The 6093-nt window shown below is 35.5% G+C and overlaps 1 non-coding gene across 1 annotated transcript; it reads right to left on the bottom strand.

The window, feature by feature from the left end:
* Positions 1–4859: 4859 nt before the first annotated feature.
* Positions 4860–4987, bottom strand: LOC119805643. The gene has a single exon (XR_005283957.1). It is a non-coding gene; the product is annotated as a small nucleolar RNA SNORA35 (small nucleolar RNA).
* Positions 4988–6093: the final 1106 nt, after the last annotated feature.

The raw sequence follows: 6093 nt of genomic DNA, 5'->3' as shown, positions 1-6093 counted from the left end.
CCTGGTGTTCTTATTTCTAACATGTCTCTCTTTGTGCTCACTGTTTTCCAGTGAGGTGTAAAGCTGTGGAACATAGTCACTTTAGTTACTATGCTTGTTCATGGGACTTCATGCTCACAATACCCTTTAGGAGGAAACTAGCCTAGCCCAATGAATGATGCTCCTTTATTGCCTCTTTGAATTCCCACGGGGATTACTGACTATACCAAAAATGTAAGCTTTACAGTTAAAAACACAGAAGTTACTTTGTTGAATTTTTAAGGTGGTTTTCATAATCCTCCGGATAAGGAATATTTGTTTATAATTCTTTCTGTATCATCATATAATACTTGGGCCTGTATGACTAAGTAGAAATAAGCATGCAACTGTGCATCCAAATAAGGATACTCTTGAGAGTCAAAGAAATTATTATAGATAATAAGAAGTACAAGCAGACTATCCTAGACAACTACAATGTATACTCACCTTAATAGTATTGAATTTTCTCAGCACTGAATTAAAATCATTCCATTTCATCATGTAATTATCTGGATATGAGAGTTTGTTTACAAATTATCCATTATATAAAGACACTGAAAACTCTTGACCCATTATGAAATTTTATTGAATTTTTGTATATGGATGTAATTTGCTCAGAAGGCATTAATACTTCAACAAAATATTTATTTGTTGCATTTTAAAATTATTTCTTGAGATAATAGAATTACATCATTTTGAAATTCTAGCTATATTCAACATGTTTTTAAAATATTTAGTGTTGAAAATAAATTCAAGAATGACAAAAATAGCTTTGATCCTAATTATTTCTCAGTAGAAAATAGACAATCCAGTGTCTTTCTGTTTAGATTAGATGATGTTAGGATCTATGTATGGTTCCTGGTGTCTTATTTTGATGTTGAAAATATTTTTATATAAATCGTCTCAAAAATGAAGTTTATTCATTTCTTGAGGAATAAAAAAAGGAGGAATAAGTAAGGGAAGCAAGAAAAGTCTGATGATAAATTCATGCACAAGTAGTGAGTAAAATTTTGTCTACTGTCATACTTGATCATATTTCTGTCTTTTTATCTATTATCTCTCCATGCATGTATTTACCATCTTCCTGTTTACATACCTATCATTCACCTACTTAACCTTAACATCTTTCTATCTCTATATCCACCTACCCACCTTTCTAGACAGACAGAATACCTTTGGACATCAAAAGGTAATGAAATAAATCTGTGTATGATTTATGTCAAAAATAATGTAGCATTTTGGTTTAATTGCATGTGCTTGAAGTTTTGGCTGTTGTGGTGGGTGAGGCAGCAAATGGTTTGAATGCAGTCACCCAAGGTCAATCTGAGTAACCTAGTAGCCTTGTATGAAACAACAACAAAAAGGATCAGTTTTCTCTGATAACTGACATATCACAACAATATATATTTTAATGCTTCAATGCATACTAGATATTCAAATATCACTGATAGACGAGTCTATAGATTCAATCTGTTATTGTGCAAAACCAGGAGGTTCGGTGAATAAAAATACACTGAGGCAGAATGAATTTTAGTACTTGAACTATGGCAATTTCACCATCTGCTCCAGATAATGGAGTACTGCTCAGTGGTCAAACACAATGACATCTTGAAATTTGCAGGCAAATGGATGGAACCAGAAAAAAATTGCTATCTTAACAGCAATAAAATCAAACTGAAAAACAAACGAACAAACAGAGAATACACTTACAGAAAGATCCCAGCAGGATAAGTGTATCAAAGGAAACACTACATAGGTAAATTAATTGTGTTTCCTCTTGAATAACAATTCTATAATAAACACACTTTATTAAAAGATAAACAGCTGTTCATAGCAAAGACATCCCTAGTCTTTGTCACAAAATGTTTTCACATTAGTAAATTATCTAAATCGTCATACTTTTTCAACCACAAAGTTCCAAATGAATCTAAAGTAGCCCATCAGGAAAGAATAAGGAGGTAAACATAATTGCAAGGGAAACAGTGTGCTTCCCTTAGATAAAAATGCTTGACAGAGACTTACCTATCCACATGGACCTCTAAGAAAAGTCCCAAGATGTATGATTTTAAGAAATTAAAATCTATTGAAAAGCCAGACTTCCTGCATCCTGTTACAAGTGTGGTGGGAGAGGGGCATTAAAATAACTCTTAAACCACAATTAAACTAGTAAAGGGCAAACAATAAATCTAGATTTGAACAAAATTTCTTCACTGGGTAAGTGGGTAAGGTGAGCACTCTATCGTCTCTTATTTTTAAGGAAGATGACATTTACTTTATTTTTCAAAGGGACCACATCTCTTGAAATTTATATAAGGAACAGCCTATGTTCTCATACTTCATATCAGTCACAATCTTGAAAGTGTAAAATTTTCTTGGTTTTCTAACGATAATAAAATTGAGAGTCCAAAAGAACAGTGCATTTTAAAAAATATACTCTGAATTGCTGATTAGAAAAGCAATCCTAGGTTATAGTCATCTATTAGGGAAATGGACCATTATCTTAATTAAGCTTATATAGCTATTACTAAGGATTTAAATTTTATCATAGGTATGTATTTTTCAGTGATGTATTTCACCTTCAATGTTCCCCAGAGGGCAAGTTTATAATGAGTTTCAAGTTGTGTACATCCTTTAACAGTGCTGACCTAATCATCAGAAAACAAACAGGATCCAAAGATCCTGATCCTTGTTCCTTTATGGCATAGGCTTCTACTTTAAAATCACTTTCTGGAAAGATATGGTTAGTCTTTTAAGTCAATAGAAAAAAAAATTGTGAGATCTTTCTTCGGTGTATTGCTGTAGGAATTTCTAGAGCCAGTGGCCTTTAAGTTACCTGCCTACTTGGGTGTGGCCTTTTATATATGCCAATGTAATGCATGCCTTGGCTTTCTCTTCTGGCTGCGGGATTTGGTTGCCGTTTCCCATTCGAGCAGAGGACTGTGATTTGCGAGTCTACCCCTAAATAAATAACCCTTTAATCCCTTTAATATACTCAGTTCTGAGCTAGTGTGGAATTTTTTTAGCATCCATCTTTGGTGTGTTTATTTTGCTTATAGAACTTACCATTGATTTCACAAAGTTATATTTACTAAATTCTTTTTTTTTTCTTTTCTGAGACAGGGCCCTGGCTGTCCTGGACCTCACTCTGTAGACCAGATTGACCATCAGAGATTTGCTTGCCTCTGCCTCCTGGGATTAAAGGTATGTGCCACTATCAACCAGCTTTTACTAAATTCAAAATCATTTTGTTTTATATAGTCCCAAAATTATGGCATTCAATGTTGCCTCTATCCAGCTCTGCTTACAATAAGCAATGTTTGATTTTGCAGATGAGTTATATGAATTTACTTATCAATAATTGTTCATTGAGCTTATATTTTCTGAAAGAGACTTCTGTTTGTGAAACAGTGGGTTCTAACTTGTATGTGAAGATAAATTTGTTATTAAAGAATCTCCTACTACTCACTATGTGGTAGAACGAGATTATAGTAGAGATTTGAATATTTGAACATATCTTAAAATTATAAAGAGGCTAGCAATGGTGCTGTAGGAGGGGCCTCCTGTTGGCTCCTGACTGCTCAGCCCTAAAATAATCACACAGAACCTATATTATTTAACCCATTTCTATTAATCTGTATATCACCAAGAGACTGTGGTTTACCAAAAAAAGTTCTGGCATCTATCTCCAGCTGGGCTACATGGCTTCTCCTGACTCTTCCCTTCTTTCCCCCAGCATTCAGTTTAGTTATCCCCACCTAGCTCTGTTCCCTATAGCTCTGATATAGGCTCAAAGTAGTTGCTTTAGTAACCATGATATTCACAGCATACAGAGGGGAATCCCACACCATCTCCCCTTTTCTGTTTAAATAAAAAGGAAGGTTTTAACTTTAACATAGTAAAATTACATATATCAAAACAGGTATTAAGCAAGATTACAGTTACAATATTTATATCTATCTTTTGTCATAACTAAGGAAAACTAACTATAACTATAAATTCTTCAACTCCATGTAAGACTCCAAGTCTTTTTATTAAAACACTGCTTGTCCCATTAGCTCTAACTTCTTATTGGCTAACTCTTACATCTTAATTTTTTTCTGCATCACTATGAAGTCGTGGCCTACCAGCAAAGTTTCAGCATATCTGTCTCTGCTGGAGGCTTCATGGCTTCTCCCGACTCTGCCTTCTTTCTCCCAGCATTCAGTTTAGTTTTCCCTGCCTAACGAAGTTATACCTTGTTATAGGTCCAAAGCAGTTTCTTTATTAATCAATGGTAATCACAGCATACAGAGGAAAATCCCACATCACAATGGACATTGAAGTAAGACTTGGAAAAAAAAGACTTCTCTACATCTACTTTTTTACATCATATACAGGTGGTGAAGAAACTAGGGAAGGCTATTTTGTCAGAAATCTAATAAGAGCATGGAGCAAACAAAACTCAAGGGAATCACCTCTCTAAGGACAACTGCTGTCTTATTTTCAACGTGTCTAAGGAAGAAAATCCCCATGTGTTGTCCTTTCTCAGCAACATTTAATGGACATTTTTTTTGCCAAGAAATTTAAATATGGTTTCATGAAATCTCAATGAGAACCTTTGGTCATTCGAGTAAGATCAAACATATTTATGGACTTCAAATATGAATATTAAAGGGGGTAATGTAAATTGCTAAAAGCTGCACATCTAGTAAGGCTTAAAATGATGCCCTAGCAAGGATAACCCTGAATACTCGCTATTAACCTGTTATGAACATCACTACATTTCTTTAAGGGTTGGGGTCATGGAGCTGCCTGCCTTTCATTACCTCATAGTTGTAAGGAAGGTCACAGAACCCTTTTAGATATGTACCCACCTGCATGCAGGAGGAGTCCACAGTGTGACTCTCCCAGCTTTTGGAGGGTTTTGCTTTCGCACTGCTCGATGCCCAATTGGACATGGGAAAGCCCAATGGGTCACTTGCCAGTGCTACAGACAGCGAAGCTATTGGTGGGTTCACAAACTCTGCAGAGGAAGCAGCTAGGAGGAAGGGGTGAATAAGAAACTGGAAAGAGCTCACAAACTAATGGTGCTTTCACTCCTTAGGATGATTTACTAATCGGGGTCTACTTCAGAAGAAAGAAATAGAAGTTGAGATTTAGTTGAGTCTAAGTCCAGAGCTGTAGCACAGTCACTTTGTAGTACCTTAGAAAACTTGCTCCAGGCTTCTTAGCCTCTGTTTCTCCATATGTTGAATAATATTTTCATCCTTGACTGTTGTGACAATTACAGGGAAAATGTGCAAGTTCCAGTGCAGCAACCTTGGATATTCAAGTCTGTCATGCTTAGACACCTGTCTACTTCTTAAGGACATCTCTCTTTTTTAAATTACTATGTGTGAAACATTTATTTTAAAACTTACGGACCTTCTTTTTTTAAAAAAATATTATTTTTAATCTTTCTGTGTGAAAGTTCTGCCATAGTCCAGAAGACAGTTACATATCTCCTGGAGCTGGGGTTGTGAGTTACCTACCTGATTCAGTCCTTTGGAAGAATAGCATGGACTCTTAACTAGTGCATCCTCTTGAGCACCAGGGAATTATTTGTAGTTAATAATTCTACATATTTCCACTTCTTTTATAATTTCCCTCTCACAAAACAAAGTTGTTTTGTACTGTGTTGCTTATGTTGACTTAAAGGTAGGATGACAACTTACAACTGTGTAATATTTTCTAGAAAAGAACATGGATCATGGCTGGGTGGTGGTGGCACATGCCATTAATCTCAGCACTTGGGAAGCAGAGACAGGCAGATTTCTGTGAGTTCGAGGCCAGCCTGGTCTACAGAGTGAGTTCCAGGATAGGCTTCAAAGCTACACAGAGAAACCCTATCTTGAAAAAAAAATACAAAACAAAATAAGTACATGAATCATTATATTTGAATTGTATTAAGGACAATGTTACATTTTCCCTGGGTACCTGAATAGACCTCATTTTCACCCAAATGTGCAAAAACAGAACACAAGGTCTCTGATACATCTCCCATTTTTCCCCTCCTGCCTATAACTGAAAAACTGCTACTTGGATATACCTCTAGCG

This window comes from Arvicola amphibius, chromosome X (assembly GCF_903992535.2).
Source record: "Arvicola amphibius chromosome X, mArvAmp1.2, whole genome shotgun sequence".
Lineage (NCBI taxonomy): Eukaryota > Metazoa > Chordata > Mammalia > Rodentia > Cricetidae > Arvicola > Arvicola amphibius.
The sequence above is the reverse complement of the archived record's forward strand: the minus strand, read 5'-3'. Positions and strand labels throughout refer to the sequence as shown.